Below are 18,843 nucleotides of genomic sequence, written 5' to 3'. Positions count from 1 at the left end.
CCCAGAAAAGTGAAGGTTGTTAGAGCAGTGAAAGGGGAATAACACCATGTTAATGCCAAGGGTTTTGTAATAGGATCTTCAGCACTCAGGTTTCCACATCATTTTGGGTATATAGTGTCGCAGTACAGTCTTCTTTTAATATGGCAACCCTCATCAAAATGTTCTACGCATTAATTGTCCTACTTTTGTGTGTTTCTTTCTTTCTTTCTTTCTTTCTTTTATTTATTTATTTAGATTGCCAGAAATCACAAGTAGCAGATGTTGTCTTCTTAGTGGATGACTCTGGAAGCATTTCCAATACGGATTTTCTCAGTATGAAGCTCTTTATGAACTCAGTGGTAAACACTACTAAGGTTGGAAAAGACAATGTTCGTTTGTGTACTATTCTTTACTCTGACACACCTAGGATCAGCTTTCCCCTTAATCGCTACTTCCATAAACAAGAAGTGCGGGATGCTATAAATGATCTAAAGCATACCGGTGGAAACACATACACAGCCATGGCACTACATTACTCACTGGATTACTTTAATGAACCCAGTGGAGGAAGAGGGGCAAAAGGTGTTCCACAGATGCTGTTTGTCATTACGGATGGTGAGGCCACAGACTCGACGAAGTTACCCACCGCTGCTGATGAGCTTCAAAAACATAAAATTAGTGTTTATGGCATTGGAGTGGGTAAAGCAAAAACAGATGAGCTTGAGACCATAACCAAAGACAAAAGCAAGGTTTTCCATGTTGGTGACTTTAATGCATTGAATGCCTTAAAAGAAAATATTTCCAGGGTGATCTGCAGCAACACAAAACCAGGTAAGTGAAATTCAATTTAAGGTTCTTATTTTAACTCACGTAAGGATTACTGAAATTGGATAATGCACATACTTCAGTAGTAGTATCTAGCATCACCTGCTGCTTAAGTCTTAATGATTTTATCTCAGTTTGAAAACAATGGGAATATAGTTTATGCTTCTCTAAGGTAAAATTTTCTGTTATATAGATTATATATACAGCGCAATAAAAAGAGGGAGGCTAACAACTATGGAAACATTAAAGGTTTTAAAGGAATGTACAGTATGTCAAGTACAGGTTTCTTCATGTGACATCATATTATTTGCATGTCTGGGCTATGGGTAGGGTGGCAAAACAGATGACCTTTCTATAAAAAAAAAAAACATGAAACTAACATATTTACATAACAAACACCTATACTTTTAGAAGGTAGTGTGTAGACTGTTTATATCCAGAAAATGTTCCGTCATATCAAGTTCAGCGTTATAGTAACTTGTTACATAACCTCTGATTTCAGTCTGACTTAAATGTTTTTCAGAGTGTGAGAAAGAGAAAGCTGATTTGGTCATTTTGATTGATGGGTCTGGAAGTATTAAAAGCCCGCATTGGACGATCATGATAAATTTTACACTCAGCCTTATTGACAATCTTCGCATCAAACAAGACCTTTTTAGAGTTGGTGTAGCCCAGTTTAGTACACACTACAGAAAGGAATTTTACTTGAATGAATATAATAATACAGTGGATGTGAAGAACGCCATTCAGAATATCAGCCAAATAGGCGGTGGAACAGACATTGCAAAGGCTCTGAATGAAGTCCAAGAGTTCTTTCATACCAGTAAAGGGAGCCGCATTCAAGATGGAATTTCACAGAACCTTCTGTTCATTACCGATGGAGAATCAGAAAATGGCATCAAAAAAGCAGCTGATAGATTGAGGCTCATGGGCGTTGAGATCTTTGTGATTGGAATAGGTGATATCAACCCACAGCAGCTCAACATTATTGCTGGGTCACAAAAAAGGCTTTATACTATAAACTCTTTTGACCATCTCAAATTAAATAGGACAACACAACAAGTGATCAGTACCATCTGCACTTCTCAAAAAGACCCCGAGGGTGAGTATAGACGGCAATTTTTTTTCTATTATTTGCAAATATAAAAATATGCTATTTTAATTTATTTTTAAATAAACATTTAACATACAGCCACCAAATAACGCTATTTGCTTCTTTTTAAAGGTTGCACTGTACATATTGGTATTGGGTTTGATGTCTTCCATAGTAGTTCAATACCACAGGCAAGTGACAAGTATAAACCGTTGATCTACGTGCCTGAGATCATCAAAAGCATCTCCACTCTGGAAAGCCTGTGCTGTGTATCTATGCATCGTTCTCTGCCAACCAACATTGGTTTTCATTTGGTTGATGCGAATGGCAACATACGGTATGATACAAATTTTGAGGACTACAATGAAGACATAGTAGAGAAGGTGATGAATCAAAATATTGAAGGACGGGCTTTTAACACTAAGCTCTTGCGTTCATTTCAAGATAAGTTTGCTACTTCTGGTGCTGGTGTAAAGGTGAGCAGCATAAATGTAATTAGAGCAAGTAATGTGTAGACTTTAATGTTGAGTAATATTTGGAAAACCTTTATAGTATAAAAATTCTTATATTTTGATATTGAGCAACATCCATAACCTGAATGCTTAAACTGCCCTGTTGTAGGTGATGGTAATTTTTACAGATGGACTGGATGCATTTGTTAATGACCTTATGGTGGCATCAGAGAAGCTCAGAAAAAGTGGTAAGGAGTCACTATTGAATCATTTGTAAATGTTAAAATGAGTTGTTCAAGTTAGTTAAGGTGTTTAAATTAAATGATAGTCTGTAAATATTATTAAGAGAATATACTTCATTCGCTATTTTTGATAGTGAATGATACTGTATACATAATTTTTATTAATATTTCTTCTTTATAAATTACCTTAAACATGCATTACAACACATCAGTGCGTAAAATCAAGAATGTCAGTCACTAGGTTGTTTTTGCTTTTTGTATTTCTATAACAGGAGTCCATGCGCTGATTCCAATAGCTCTGAAAGGTGGCCCTCATGTCATGGACCTACAAAAGATAGGGTTTGGACGAGTATTTGGCTCCAATGAGCCTCTAACAGTTGGCATGCATAATGTGGGCCGTGACCTGCGGAAACAGATTGTAAGTGAATAGTGTAATATGTACAGTGTGTATATATACACTACCGTTCAAAAGTTTTAGAACACTTTCTAACTCCATGATGGTTCCTGATTTTTATTTCTTTCTACATTGTAAAGGAATGCTGAAGGCGTTCAAAAAATGCATTAATCTCCTTTGAACAGTTGATATTGAGATGTTTCTGCTACTTATGCTCTGTAAAGACTTCATAACGCCTCTAATCTGAGGAGCTGTTAATTGGTCATTTTTCAGGCTGATAACTCTAAATGAATTTCTTGTCTGCGGCAGAGGTAGGTTTTGGTCTCGCCCTCCTGGGATGGCCTTTATGAGAGCCAGTTTCATTATGGTGCTTGACGGATTTTGCAAATGCACTTGACAATACTGTTCTTGCAAGAACTATTACAGAAAGGCTGACCTCTGTGTCTTAAAATAACAACTATCTGTTGTTTTTCTTGTTGTTACATAATTACAAGAAACTTCCATGGTTGGAATGTTATTCTTTGAACTATATAACTTTATAGTTTTGAAATCCCCAGTATTGTTGTAGAATGTAGAAAATAAATCACAAAAAAAAAAAAAAAAAAAAAAAATTGCAAGTGTTCTAAAACTTTTGAACGGTAGTGTATATAGTATTAGGCAAATACAACCTCAGATAAACAACAACATATTACTTTTTAGACTGAGCCATTATTTATTTTACAAAAATAAATAATAATAACAAAAGGTAAAAAAAAAAATGTGGTTGGCCATACTAAATACATGTCATGATTCCATAACTTGTGGATGCACCTTTAGCAGCAATAACTTGAAGTTTTGTTTTCTATATGACTTTATCAATCTCTTACATCATTTTGGCCCATTTTTCTTTACAACATTGCTTTAGTTCATTGAGGTTTTTGTGCATTTTCTTATGAAAATTAAGCTCTCTTTATGCCTCACCACAGCATTTCAGTTGGGTTGATTTACTGGTGTTTAATTTTCAGTTTTCACCAAGTTTAACTGTTGGATAGATGGCCATAATTACCATCATTGTCTGGAGGAGAAAAAGTAACACTTGCAAGCCAAAGACCACCTTGCAATCAAAAATACAATCTTTGTTTACATGTGCAGCTTCAGACCATAGTCTGGCTTTTTATGAAATTGTGCTTTTGGAGCAGTGGCTTCTTTGCTGAGCAGAAATTCAGGTGTCATCCAGTGTTTAGAAATTGTTCCCAAGAATGAACCAGACTTGTAGAGGTTAACATTTTTTGAGGTCTTTGCTGATTTCTTTTGATATTAAAGAAAGAGGCACTGAGTTTGAAGGTAGGAGTTAAAATACATCCACAAGCACACCTCCAATTGAAAATGATGTCAATCATTTTCAATCAGAAGCTTGTAAAGTCATGACATAATTTTCTGGACTTGTCCAAGCTGTTTAAACACACACATGTAAACATTTGACCCACTGAAATCATGATAATAAGTTAAGTTAAGCCTTTATTTCTCACATATACATTACAGCACAGTGAAATTCCTTCTTCGCATATCCCAGCGTAACTGGGGTCAGAGCGCAGGGTCAGCCATGATACAGCGCCCCTGGAGCAGATAGGGTTAAGGGCCTTGCTCAAGGGCCCAACAGTGGCAACCTGGTGGAGCTGGGGATTGAACCGCCGATCTTCCAATCAGTAACTCAGTGCCTTAACCCTCTGAGCCTCTACTGCCCTAAATAATTTTTAATTGTCGGCAGGATTCGAACCTGCGCGGGGAGACCCCAATGGATTTTTAGTCCATCACCTTAACCACTCGGCCACGACAACTCAATAATGATAAATCATAAGTGAAATAATTATTCATAAACAATTGTTGGAAAGATTACTTGTGTCATGCATAAAATAGATGTCCTAACTGACTTGCCAAAACTATAGTTTGTTAAAATGACTCATATGGAGTAGTTAAAAACAGAATAAATTACTTCAGCCTAAATGAATGTAAACTTCAGATGTAAATGTATTCTTAACTTTCTGGCCAACAGTGCATACAAATACAAATACAAACACTGCATTAAATAAGTTCATTTAACTCAGAGGTATCTGAGCCTTCTCACAGAACTTGTATTGCTTGTATAAATGGACAATATGTGAATTAGATTATATACTGTAATGCATTCATTTTGAAAAAAGTGTATGAATATTCCCAGGTCTCTTCTTTTGTAACTCTTTCTAGGGTGCTGTGGCCTTACGAGAGTGCTGTAATGTGATGTGTAAATGTACTGGTCATGAGGGGGTGCAAGGACTTCAAGGACCTCCAGGAACAAAGGTATAGCATAATATTATAAATGATCATATACAGTCTGATACAAGACACAAAGTGAAAGCACTGGAACTTTTTTTTTCTTAAACCGCATTTCTGCTGCTACTTAACAGGGCTTTCCTGGACGGGCAGGATATCCTGGATTTCCTGGAGAAGATGGAGGAGTTGTATGACTCTATTATTATTTATTACAGTATCAGTAGTTTAGCCTACATCAAAATCTTATAACTTAATATACTTCCCGAAGCAGACACCAAATCTATATATCGCTCACACTGAAACCATTGTGTTGTTCCAGGGAGAGAGGGGGCCAGAAGGTTTGAACGGATCCCAAGGACATCCAGGTTGCCAGGGTAAAAGAGGTTTAAAGGTAGAAGTGTTTTAGCTCAGAACATACTACAAATAGCAAATAAAACTACTTTTTTTGCTTGTTACCTAAGAAATCCTTGTCTTAAAACTATTTTCAGGGTGGCAGAGGCTTCAGGGGTGATACAGTAAGTACTGTAAAAAGCCACATACGATTGTTGCCAATTAAACAGGCATAATCACCATACACATTAATGTTTACACACCAAACAATTCAAAGGTTACAATATGGATTACTTCCTACATTAAGTAAAAAAAGAAGAAGAAAAATATATTTTTATATAGTGCTTGTATACATGAAATGCAGCTTAAAATGCTTTACAATAATGCAAATAGACATAGAATAAACATAAAAACAGAAATAAAATTTAAAAAATGTAAAATAAAATTAAACTAAGTTTTACAGCATCAAGAAAATGCAGCAGTGCAAAGCAGGTTGCAAAAAAAAAAAATGTATCAGGAAAATCATAACTGGAGCATTGGTGGCTTAGTGGTAGGATTATAGGTACAACCTGGTGTGGTTCCTACTGTAGGTAATGCCCAAACTCAGCCATGTATAGAATGGGAGAGTTGCATCAGGAGGGGCATCCCGTGTAAAACCTGTGCAAAGTTGTATGTGGATTGGATGGTCCGCTGTGCCAGCAGCACGACATGAGCAGCCAAAAAAACAACTACATCAGGAAACTCACAACTACTTAAAAGCTACAGTAAAATGTAAGCTTCCAGTAACCTGGCTTTTCTGATGTCTAAAGATAATGTATTTCATAATTCTGTGGTGTAATTGAGGAGGCATGCACCTTCCTTTTCTTTTGCCAGTTGCTGAAAACGTTCATTAAACAGGCTTTGGATGATCAATGGGCGAAGTTGTTTTATTTTTTAGGCGACCAGTAAATAGTGCATTATGGTAATCAGGTCAGCTTGAATAAATAACATGAATCAATTCTTCAGTCATAGTTTAACTATGTTTCTAAGGTGGTAAAAGTGTAAGGTATTCGACACCTTGTTAATATGGGACATGAAGTTTGGATTTGAACCTAATGTAACAGCAAGGCCAATACCCTCAGTTTTAATCCAGGGAGAAAGTGTCCCTGGATTATTAAGATCAATTTCTCTAGTAGGATTTTAGTTTTGTTTTCATATAACCTAACAAAATTATTTGCTTATCCATTTATTTATGGGCAAAAGGCAAATAGTAATGAAATTTAAAGCTGCAGCATTATTTAGCTTTCATATAACTTTAAGAAATGATTTGCTTATTTATTTATTTAAGATGCAGAAGGCAAATAGTAAAGCTGCTGCATTATTTGGCTCAGCAGAGGTGTACAGTTGCAGACCATCTGTGTACGGAGGCATGCATTGTGCTGTCTAATAACGTCACCAAGTGGCAACATATAGTAAGAATAATGGTGGACCCGGACGGCTGAATATAAATACTGTTTTTTGAAGTATTTTTTTACTTTTAGAATGAAACAGAAATTGTTTGGAAAGCATTGCTTACTTCATATGTCCTGGCAGCTTTAAAAGTGAACCTCAAGTATGGATGGTTACAGTTAACATACAGTATAATAAGGTGTGTGAGTGATGGTTTGCATTGTTACAGAAAAAACTTGACTTTTTGAACACCATTCCATATAAGTAATCTGACACAAAGGCAAGTATTAGGATTAGCTAAATGTAATACACTTGCAAAAACACATTCAAATTTCATATGTATTTAAATACAGCAATTGTTTGTACTTACAGGACATAACAAGGAAGCAGAATATTATAAGATTTTTTTTGTTATGTTTGACAGGGAATAGCTGGAGAACATGGTGTGGATGGAGTAAATGGAGAACAGGTAATGTAATGTATTGTACAATGATCAGCCATAACATCAACACAACCGACAGGTGTATCGAATTAAATTGATCCCATACTATACACCAACACTATACACCAACCAATGGTGACAGGATCACGAGCATCGAAGGCCCATTTATACACATGGGGAACAAAGGCCAGATGTCAGGTCCAATCCCACAGAAAAGGAAATGCATCCCAAATCATCTGAAAAAGTGAGTGCAGGCCACAAGAGAAAGGTACCAGAACACCCAGTTCATCACAGTACTGCCACACACAGGGTGCAGCAAGAAAAGAGCCCAAGGCCAACGATCCAGCTTCCAGATTCCAACTTCCCAGATTCAAATCTGATCGAGCCCCCATAGAATGCATTGGACAAACAAGTCTTGTCCATGGAGGCCCCACAACCTACAACACCCACCACCAATGTTCAGGTGTGAGACACCACAACACGCCCCAGAGGCCCTTCAGAGCCACATCATGAGAGGCCAGACCTGGCTTGGTGTCACAAGGGAACATAGTGTTTTAATGTTAATCGCTTTAATGTCATGGCTGATTGGTGTATTTTAAATAAAAGTATTACCCATGAAACAAATGGGTAGTTTATTTAAATGAGTAACTGTAGCAGGTCAATTTCTTATGTATTTTTTTTAGGGTGTGGCTGGGTTAGCAGGATACCCAGGAGAGCCAGGCGATCCAGGCAGCCAAGTATAGTCTCTTTTGCTTTACATATTTATTTATTTGTTTTGTTTGTTTAGCATTTTTTCAGGCTTTTACACTAATGTCTTAATTGATGTAATTTCTTATCTACTATCTCTGTGTTCTTTTAAAAAAATCAAGATGGTACATTTTTAAAAAAGTATATTTGCTTACAATGTTAGACTATTAAAGGTACAATTTTATATTTATTGTAAAGGGCAAGAGGGGTGTCCAAGGAATTCCAGGTGAACCAGGACAAAAAGGATTGAGAGGAGATCCTGTGAGTTAATTCTTCTTGTTGTTATTTTTATTATTATTATTATTATTATTATTATTATTATTATTAGACAGTTAAACACATTTTTCATTTTTCAGTATGCTGACTTTTTCTGACCTTGATGTGTCAAAGTCTTTTACAAATATATTTCAGATTGAAATGTTTATTAAGTTATTAATTTAAACATGACACAAAATATATTGTAATAATAGTAATTTTCTGTCGTTTTTTGTCAATTCTGTCCCTCATCACTCATCTCCTGATCTTTTATGAAGGGTCTTTCAGGAATTGACAACAGTGTCCCTGGTCCTAAGGGTGAGATTGGAAACCCAGGTTTACTGGTATGTTGCTATTTCTTGAAAGAATTATATTTATTGTTGGCTTCAGATCCATAACTATAAGTTTTACTACTAACATTTGTTACCTCTAAAGTTATATGGAATACTGAAATGCAATATGTGTATGGTTGTTACCTATACCACACTTAGGGAAATAAGCATCATTTTGTTCTATAAAGCACAGTAAAACGCTCTGACACTCTGTGCTGCAATTACAGGGTGTACCAGGAACAGAAGGAAACCCAGGCAGGGGTGGAGATACCGGCCATCCTGTAGGTCTCCCCCTGTAGGCTTTAAAACACATATGTTGTAATGAATTTCAAATTAGGAAATTATACCTCTTACATTTTCAAATAATTATATATATATATATATATATATATATATTTTTTTTTTTTTGGTTTGTTTGTTTTTTTATTATATTTTTTTCCCAGGGTCAAAATGGAAGACGAGGTGCTGCAGGTCCCCCAGTAAGTCTTACTTCGCACTGATAACAAAATCCAAACAATTCCAGAAGTCTAAACAATAAAGTACTGTGTATATAATTTGCTAAATATTATAAAAGTTTAAACTAAAATAATGATAGTAAGTTTAATATGCTTCCTACCGCTTAACTTTAGGGCACTCCCGGACCTTCAGGAGAAACAGGATCAAGAGGAAACCCCGGACCTTCAGGGCCACAGGTCCTTTGTTTTTAGACTGATGAAATTTTCCTGTGTTTTTGATTATATTTTGTTTACAAGACATCAATACACTGCGGCAATTAGGGGGAAAAAAGCATTAACAAGACGGAAGTGATAAAAGAAATCTTAATTTCAGGCAATATACTGGACTGCAATATGCCAAAGAAGACCATAACTTAAAAAGATCTGCCATATTAAGCTTTTTGAGGTTGATTTCTGTACCTTAGATGTGGCTCTTTACATTTGCCACATTCTTTACATAGCCCGAACCATTTTTTTTCCCCAGATATTTTATGGATATAGGATTATAGGATACTATCAGGATTTTTTTTTACACAGGCATTTGAAATGTCTAAATTTCATGCAATGTATATTCAACATTGTGTTATGGTTATGATTACATTCCAAGCCATTTTGTTCAATTCAGATTTTTTGGTCAGATTGTATGTGCATTGCAAGTGTCCCATAAATGCACAGAGGCAAAAAGTCACATGAATTTCGATCTGCCCGTTTTCATTCAAGCCGCATTACCAAATATTAGGTATGTATCAGATCAGGATCCGGTCTGAAAATATCAGATTTTTGTGTTCAGACCGGCAAAAAAAAAACAGATCTGTGTCACATTAAGGTAAAGAGTCAGAATTAAGTACTTCAGACTGGTAACGCAAATGAAGCAGTTGGTGGCCCTCATGAATACACTTAACATTTAAATTTAAAAACTGTATTTTTTATTATTATTTAGCTATTTAATTTAGTTATTTGTTAGATGCTTTAACTTTCAGTTTCTGTTTAGGGGCCACAAGGTCCCACTGGTGATTCAGGGCAGCAAGGCACACCTGGATTTCAAGGACCTCAGGTATCTTTCAAGATTTTACAGTTCCGTGCAATAAATAAATGTATGCAAGTTTTTTTTTTTGTTTGTTTTTTTTAATAAAAGTAATAATTTTCCTTTAGGGATCGCCTGGCACACAAGGAAATGATGGTTCTAAAGGAAGTGTGGGACCCAGGGGACAAAAGGTATTTTTACATCACTTTACATGCATATTTAAATGTTCCCTGTATACTCATGTATAGTATACATATACTGTAAAATTCTATGCTCTTATGTAGGGTCAGCCAGGTGAACCTGGAAATAAAGGAGTAGACGGGCCACTGGGGAACAGAGGCCTTCCGGTAAGAGGTGCAGTTCAGAACATAACAAAAATAAACTAAAAAGAACAATATGATAACAAAATGCATTTTAAGACATATTAAACTATGTTTCACTGTTAATTCTCACTGTCTCTTCACAACAGGGAAATGATGGTCCAGATGGATATGGGTCACTAGGACCTAAAGGACAGAAGGTCTATACAAGTACTATTATTAGTAAACCAAAAATGTATTTCTTTATGGTAAAGCTTGACGTTCTAACCAAAAAAACTCCATTTTACCTGCTTACAGGGAGATCCTGGTTTTCCAGGATATCCTGGACAACAGGTACGTTTTTTTTTTTTAAATATTACCCTCAGTTTAGATAGATTTTTTTAGAAACAGTTGTAGGTAAAGATGATGCACCTATTAAACTTAAATCCATAATTTCTTGAGATGACCCACCATATAGCCTGAGTAAGGTAACCATATTTTTTATATATTCTAGAGTCCATGCTGCTTATTATTTTTTATTGTGCAATGTTTCCCACTAATCCCACTATATTAAATATGTTTATTTATTATAAACACTATGTTCAGTGTCATAGTCAGAGAAAAGTCAAGGGAAAGCATTGTTTGTAGATGTAGAGTCTGTAGGTAAATTCTCCAACCACATCCAGTTTGTAGTAATCAGTGCAGATTTTAGGAAAGATGCGGACATCCTGGCACTGGCACAGGATTTGCATTTTCTTAAAGCTAATGGTAAATCCAGGTTTTTCTTATGCTTTCTAAGCAGTGAATCAACCTCTGTGTGAACTAGAACATGATCATCTGCAAACAATAACTCTAATTATGATCTTAATTACTTGTTACTTCCTGTGTAAATGAAAATGGTATCTTGAGAGGTACTGAAGTTGAGTGGCAGGACTTGAGAAATGAAAATGAAAATACATACACTTTTAAAAATGCCTTTATTTAACATGGCTTTAGCAGTTAATTTGTTTTTACTCATCTAGTGCTAATATATAAAAAAAAAAATTTTTTTACATGGTATACACGCCGTTTTTTGCCCATTGGAAACCTTTATTCTATGCATTAGATCCATACCTTTAGATTCCTTTTATGTGGAGGCACAATACAGGCACCTCTTAATATCCTCAAATAATTACAAAATTTAACTGATCCTTTATTATTTGCTTGACATTCATCTCTAGCTACTTATTGGTTTCATCTCCAAACTTAACAAATTTGATTATTTAAATTCTTCGCCAAATAAAAACTTGAAGGTGCTAACACAGAAGTTTTTTTGTTTTTTTTACAAGCAAACAGAATGCCATCTATTTATCAAACAGTCAGGCCCATAAATGATGAAACAAATAACAGTTTTTGGTATTTGGAATCTGTACATTGTACATTGAATTTGACATGAGACACTCAAGATGTGAGCAACATCAGGACTTTCACCTTCCATTCAAGAGGTTTGACAAAAGTGTGAAATTAATGAATCCTGCCATTTTCATAAACACATTTAAACATAATGGGCTTATAAATAATATAAGAAATGGCTAACAAGCAGTTGCATTATCAGATATGGCCAGTTCCGTTGTTACTCCTAGGCATTGGACTACGGTTCGGAAGATCCCAGGTTCAAACACCACAACCACCAAGTTGCCACTGTTGGGCCCTTGAGCAAGGCCCTTAACCCTCAACTGCTCAGATGTATAATGGGATAAAAATGTAAGTCGCTCTGGATTAGAGTGTCTGCTAAATGTAGCTACAGTAGAATCTTTAAGTCCTGTATTTTTAAGTCTTTAAATATAGGCGCAGTTGTGCCTTTCTAATTAGTAGGAAAGACTTTAGTGACTAGGTAAGATCCTCAGAGATGTGTATTCCAGTGAACGTAAAGCTGGGTATAGCTCAACAAAAGCTCTGTTGAGGTGAGTATGATTGCCAGCTCATGAGTAAAAAGGGAGTACAAGAAAGGGGACAGTACGCATTCCAGAAGAATTCCAGTGCTGATGGTGAGACTGTGGTCAGTCAGGGTACAATTACAGAGTGATTTACTGATGCTAAGCTGGTATGGGTCCAGAATGGATGGCAAACAGGCTTGAAGGTGGGTGATGGCCAGTTTTTTGAAGCACTTTGCGATGACTGTTGCAGTGGAGTGTTTTGGCACTGTCGCAGTGGTACAAACTTAAAGTAGGTGGGGAGAGATGCAGGCAGTTGTAGATATGATTTCCAGTATTTGATGCAGTAAGATATAGACTTCCCTATGACTGATTTTTAAAGGCAAATGGTAGCAACAAATATTTTAAACTCTGTTCTAAGATAGTTCAGTGACACTATCAAAATTAATTAATTAATTAATTAATTTATTTATTTATTTATTTATTTATTTATTTATTTATTTTGCTCAGGGTGAATTAGGGGACCCTGGAAAAACAGGAGGTAATGGTACAAAAGGCAGAGAAGGAAGAAGGGTAAGAAAAGTTATCATTAATATTCCATAAGTAATTATACTTTTTTTCTCTTACTGTTAAGTTTGTTCACTGTTGGCCTAATTGTATTATAGGGAAATGCAGGCAGACAAGGAAAACCAGGTGATCCTGGATCCATGGGGCCACCTGGACAAAGGGTTTGTTAGCTTTAACAACATTATTCATGACATTTAAATATTAACTAATAATTTGCTAAATATTTAATATTTTTATTTAAAGGGCCCTAAAGGACCACCAGGACCAAGAGAAATGTCTGTAAGTTTTTTTGTTTGTTTGTTTTTTGTTTTGCTTTTGAGTTGTCACTGATCGGTTTCTTTATACTAATACTGCAGCCTTGTATTCTTTTAGGCTTGCGAATTGATCAGCTATGTACGAGACAACTGTGGTAAGGTTTAACAATATAGTACTTTGACTCCCTGTATACCGAAAAATATTGATAAATTGCACCAAAATGGAACTAAATTACTTTTTCAACCCTAATTTAAGTTTTATTTTTATGCCCATAGCCTGCTGTAAAGGTAGGAACGCTACACAATACATCATTAATAAGAATGATAAGGATTCAGTGTTTAAAAGGACATCAATGTACATGAGCGCATTTCTTTATTTTTTTATGGCATGTCTTCCTCTTTAGATAAAGCAGTTTGCCCTGTGTACCCCACTGAATTGGTGATTGGTTTGGACGTGTCTGAAGACATGACATCTCAGTTATTTGAGAGAATGCGCTCAACTCTTCTTTCTCTGCTGGACACCATTGATATCGCTGAAAGCAACTGTCCCACAGGGACACGAGTGGCTGTAGTATCCTACAGTTCTAACACTAAGTACCTCATCCATTTTTCTGACTATCGTCGTAAGAAGGACTTGTTGGAAGCTGTGAAGAACATCCCTCTGACACGTACATCCAACAGACGCAACATTGGTGCAGCCATGCGCTTTGTGGGGAGAAATGTCTTCAAACGTATTCGTCAGGGTGTCCTGATCAGAAAGGTGGCAATCTTTCTCTCTGGTGGACAGTCCCAGGATGTGACCTCCATTACCACAGCTGTTCTAGAATACAAGGCTCTGGATATAAACCTAGGTGTTATTGGTTTTAAAAATACTCCTAATGTTCAGCGTGCTTTTCAGGTAATATAAAATGGTAACAGTGATATCTGAAGCAGACAAACCTTGTACGATCAGGTTTTATAGCTGTGATGTATTTTTTGGGCTTTTACATACTTTTCTTCTCTTGTGTATTTTAAAAAGGCTGATGAGACAGAAAGCTTTATTAATGTGGTAGAGAGAGAAGGCGCTCAGGGTGCGGCACTTAAGAGGATCCAGCGATGTATCATCTGCTATGGTATATGTTAAATAACCTGATGGTGATCTGAATAATGCATGTCTTGTTATTCAATTAAAAGTTAAAGCAAGCTGATGCTTAGTCGGTAGCAAAGAACATATCAAGAGGATTATTAACAGGGCTTAATTTTATCTGCATTCTTCCCAGATCCTTGCAATCCAGCTAGAGATTGTCCACAAACCACCACAGTGTCCACTCCAAAGGAGGTAGACGTGGATCTGGCAATGTTGGTGGATGGTTCCCGGAGCATCCAGGCCAGGCCGATCAGTATCAGGGAGTAAAGGAGGTGTTACGAACTGTGTTGGACCAGCTTGTAGTGAGTGATCAGCCCAGCAAAGCTGGCAGACAGGCACGGGTGGCACTTTATCAGCAGAGTTCATCATACAGTGAAGCCCAGGCTCCAGTCAAGCAGATCTTTAATTTCCAGCAGTTCCAAGACCACAACCAGATGAAGCAGAGCATCTCTGTAAATCTTCAACAGACTGGTGGCTACTCCAGGCTGGGTCACGCTGTAGAATTTGTAATCAGGAAGGGTCTCCTCACTGCTCCCAAGCCACGAAAAAAAAAGATGGTGCTGCTGATAGTTGGAGGAGAGACAGAATATTCTGATCGAGCAAAACTGGACTTTATCTCTATGATGGCTAAGTGTCAGGGTGTGGTGCTTCTCACTCTAACAGTCGGAGATCATTTCAACTACACTCAGGTGGAGGAGCTTGCCAGCCTTCCCACAGAGCAGCACATAGTTCCCTTGGGCCATGTAAAGCAAGGAGAGCAGGAGTACTCACAGCGCTTTATAAGGACTTTCCTACACATTTTAAGTCGTAAGAAAAATCTGTGTTTCACAAAAGTACATAGGAGGCTTTAAAGTGTAGTCATGAGAGTCCATAGGCAGTTTTCCTTATACGAACCTTGCTATTTTATTTAATATTTTAGACACTATATGGCTTCATGGCATCAGTTTGAGCATTTGCTAATCCACAATGTTGGGCCATCCTTCATATTAGTACTGTATTAAAACAAGGGCTGTCAATTAATTAATTTTCTCAATCATGTTCAATTGAGCACCTTGTGTGATTTATTAAATATTTTATCACATTAAGATTTCATAATGTGATCAAATATTTTATTTTAGTAACATTTATCACATTTATAATTTTATAACAGAGATAACAAATAAAAATGTACACAGTAAAATATCCAGTGTTGAAGTAACACCCAGAGTGTTTGTAACACTTTCAGAAAGTTTTTGTGACCATTTGATCATATATAAACACTTTGGTTTATATTTTGCTGAAATACTCTACACCACAGGGGAACAGCAGAGCTTTATGCAGATGTTTCCAGTTATAGATAATCTCCAATTTCACTGACCATTGTTCTTCAATTAACTCTGATATAATAATGTGACAATGGCTCTTATTATTTTTTTAGTGAAGTTGTGTGTAAATGTTTGCACAAACCAAACTAACCATTTTAAGGTGAGGGCTCTTTGCAGGTTCATTTATTAGAACCATGGCACAGTTCTTCTTTATGTACTAGCGCAGTTTAAACTCTGAGGCAGCAGTCAGAGGTAGGTGCACAACTTGGTGCATTACATATATCCACATACTTATAGTGTAACTACTAAAGTGAATCCATTATTCACCAATCAATGCCATCTTAATCTAGTGTGTTCCTTTTATATGGTGAAACAAGGAATGATTTAGAAATCTGGGTGTGAATTAAAATGAAAATCACTGTGTAAAGGCATTTTTCTTGTCAATCAGCATGCAACATTCAAAAAACAAAACAACACACAATGGGTGCTTAATAACCTGAGTACAGCAACGATAGCCTATAATTATAAAATATGATTTTAAAAGCATGTTGTTTTAGGGGCTGTGTCTATAGCTTGTGTGCACACCTGAGAGATAGACCTGAGATACTGTGAAAAAAAAATAGTGTTTTAATTTTTAAACTTTGTATATTAAACCAGTTAATTTTGACAGCCCTAATTAAAAACTAATTGCTTTCTTACATTCAATTGTTTTATGCTTACAGGTATTGCATGGATAAATGATTTAAGTTTGTTTTGTTATTATTTTATGAATACAGGGGACATGATCACCTACCCTCCACCAATACTCAAAAAACAATGTGAGAATCAACACATTGGTGTCTCATCCTTTGACAGGTAACTAATTAAAAAAAAAAACATCTCCATTTTATATTTTCTGTTTATTTTGGCACTCTGTCTGGCTTTCATTGGAGCTACGTCTAGTTGTTGCTTTATTTTTATTTTTTTGCCATTTTGCCTTCGATTTTGCCTTGAGACATGCCCGCAGTAAGTGAAATGCCTGGGTTCAGTAAGAAGATATGGCCATTGCATTAAAAAAGAGCCAGATTGGCCCAGATTCACTAAAGCATGGAGTGCAAAAGACCTGGAAACAGTTTTTGCATGTGGCAGGGCACATTATCCTGCTGAAAGTAGCCACTATTATTAAGGAATTAATGGGTGTACTTGGTCTGCAACAGCGTTTAAGTGGGTGGTGTGTGTCAAAGTAACACCCGCATGAATGCCAAGGTTTCCCAACTGAACATTGCCCAAAGCATCAAACTGCCTCTTTAGCATTGTGCATCCTGGTACTGTCACTTACCCAGGTAAGCAATGCAGATGCACCTGGCTATCCTTAGTCATTTAAGCTCAGTGGTCCATTTCTGATGCTCAAGTGCTCAATATAGGCATTTTGGGTGTTTCTGCAGCTATGCATCCCCATGTGCTTCCCTTCTGATACATTCCTCATTATAATAGGGTCAAACAGGACTCATTAGACCATAAGCCCATTTTTCATTTTGACATTTGGCACATTTTTTCCAATCTTTATGCTTACCAGCAATCTAAACCTTTTTCTGATTAGTCTCACTAAAAAGTGGTATAAAATATTATTAGTAAATAAAATTTTTATTTGTCACATGCAGTACATAGTCATACATAGTATGATATAAAGTCAAATGCTTACAGTATATGACCGCCAATGGCCTAAAATTTTTTAAATAAGAACAAGTTTTCAATAAAAATATAAAGTATGAAATAAAATAATTTACATAAACTGAATAGCTGAAAGAAAAAAAATAAAATTTACATTATTTATAATTAATATAATAAAATACAATTGAAGTGAAATATAGAAAACATGGTTTAGTTCCAATCCTGATTTCTCAATGCATTGTTCAGGATTAAATATGGATGTGATTTCTATTCTTGATTTTTATTTTTTTTATACGCATTTGCCAAGCATTAAAGTAATTTTTAATTACGACAGCTCTTAACCCAATTCTTTTGATTCCAGCTATCTTACAGGTTCTTCCTTGGCTTGATGAAAGAAGTCACTTCATATATATATATATATATATATATATATATTTTTTTTTTTTTTTTTTTTTTTTTTTTGTCCAGGCAGTGTATGTATTTTCAAATAGCAATTGAAGATTTGGGAGCTTCTTAAAGTTATCAGGGACAACATAATTAAATGCCACTGAAACAGTGAAACGATGTCTTAATTTGATAACTATGAGCATCTTTTATTCAATAATTTGTAGAACCAAATTATAACTGGGTAGGTCCCTACAAACATTGCACACCTGCTCTTGAGCAGTTTCTCTCATTCTGGCAGAACATCTGAAACTAAATACACTGGCATCTTTGTCTCTCCATGGCGCTGTTGACCTTAGATCAGTCTGCAAACCAACATTGAGCTACTAGGTATTTTGCTAATAAGTAGGTGCAAGGGTTATGCTTTATACAGGTTTTGTTTCCTATCACTGTCCAATGACATACAGAGTAGGCTTAATTTAAAGTACCCCTGTGTGTGTGTGTGTGTGTGTGTGTGTGTTGGGGGGGGGGGGGGGGGGTCGGGGGTTCTGTGACTGGCATCCTGTCCAGGATGTATCCCGCCTCATGCCCTACAGTACATCCCCAGGGATAGGCTCCAGGCATCTGTGACCCTGTATAAGCTATGATGTATAGAGAATGAGTAAGTAAGTGGGTGTATTTCAGGGAAAAAAACAAAAAAAATTATCTGATGATCACCTGATTTACCTGATGCTTTGCCACACAGATAATAGAGTAAGTTAACAATTGATAGCTTCTTGTTTTGCTGATTATTTCCATATGCAGCATGTTTTTGTGACCTTCACAGCTTATTCAAAAGATTAACAAGGGTATTAAACTGGATAAATAAGATTCGAGCAGTTAAAGGCCTTGCATAATGGCAACGTGGTGGTCTTGGGGCAGTGCCGGTCCCAAGCCCGGATAAAATGGGAGGGTTACGTCAGCAAGGACATCCGGCGTAAAACCTGTGCCAAGTTGTAGTGCGGACTGGGTATTCCGCTG

General features: G+C 36.3%; 1 non-coding gene and 1 pseudogene across 1 annotated transcript; one reads left to right on the top strand and one right to left on the bottom strand.

Annotated features, from left to right (window-relative positions):
- LOC128520125 (collagen alpha-6(VI) chain-like) overlaps positions 1 to 18,843 on the top strand; it is a 59,095-nt pseudogene that overhangs the window by 38,646 nt on the left and 1,606 nt on the right.
- trnaf-aaa (transfer RNA phenylalanine (anticodon AAA)) lies at positions 4,721 to 4,802 on the bottom strand. The gene has a single exon. It is a non-coding gene; the product is annotated as a tRNA-Phe (tRNA).

This window comes from Clarias gariepinus, chromosome 4 (assembly GCF_024256425.1).
Source record: "Clarias gariepinus isolate MV-2021 ecotype Netherlands chromosome 4, CGAR_prim_01v2, whole genome shotgun sequence".
Classification (NCBI taxonomy): domain Eukaryota; kingdom Metazoa; phylum Chordata; class Actinopteri; order Siluriformes; family Clariidae; genus Clarias; species Clarias gariepinus.
The sequence above is the reverse complement of the archived record's forward strand: the minus strand, read 5'-3'. Positions and strand labels throughout refer to the sequence as shown.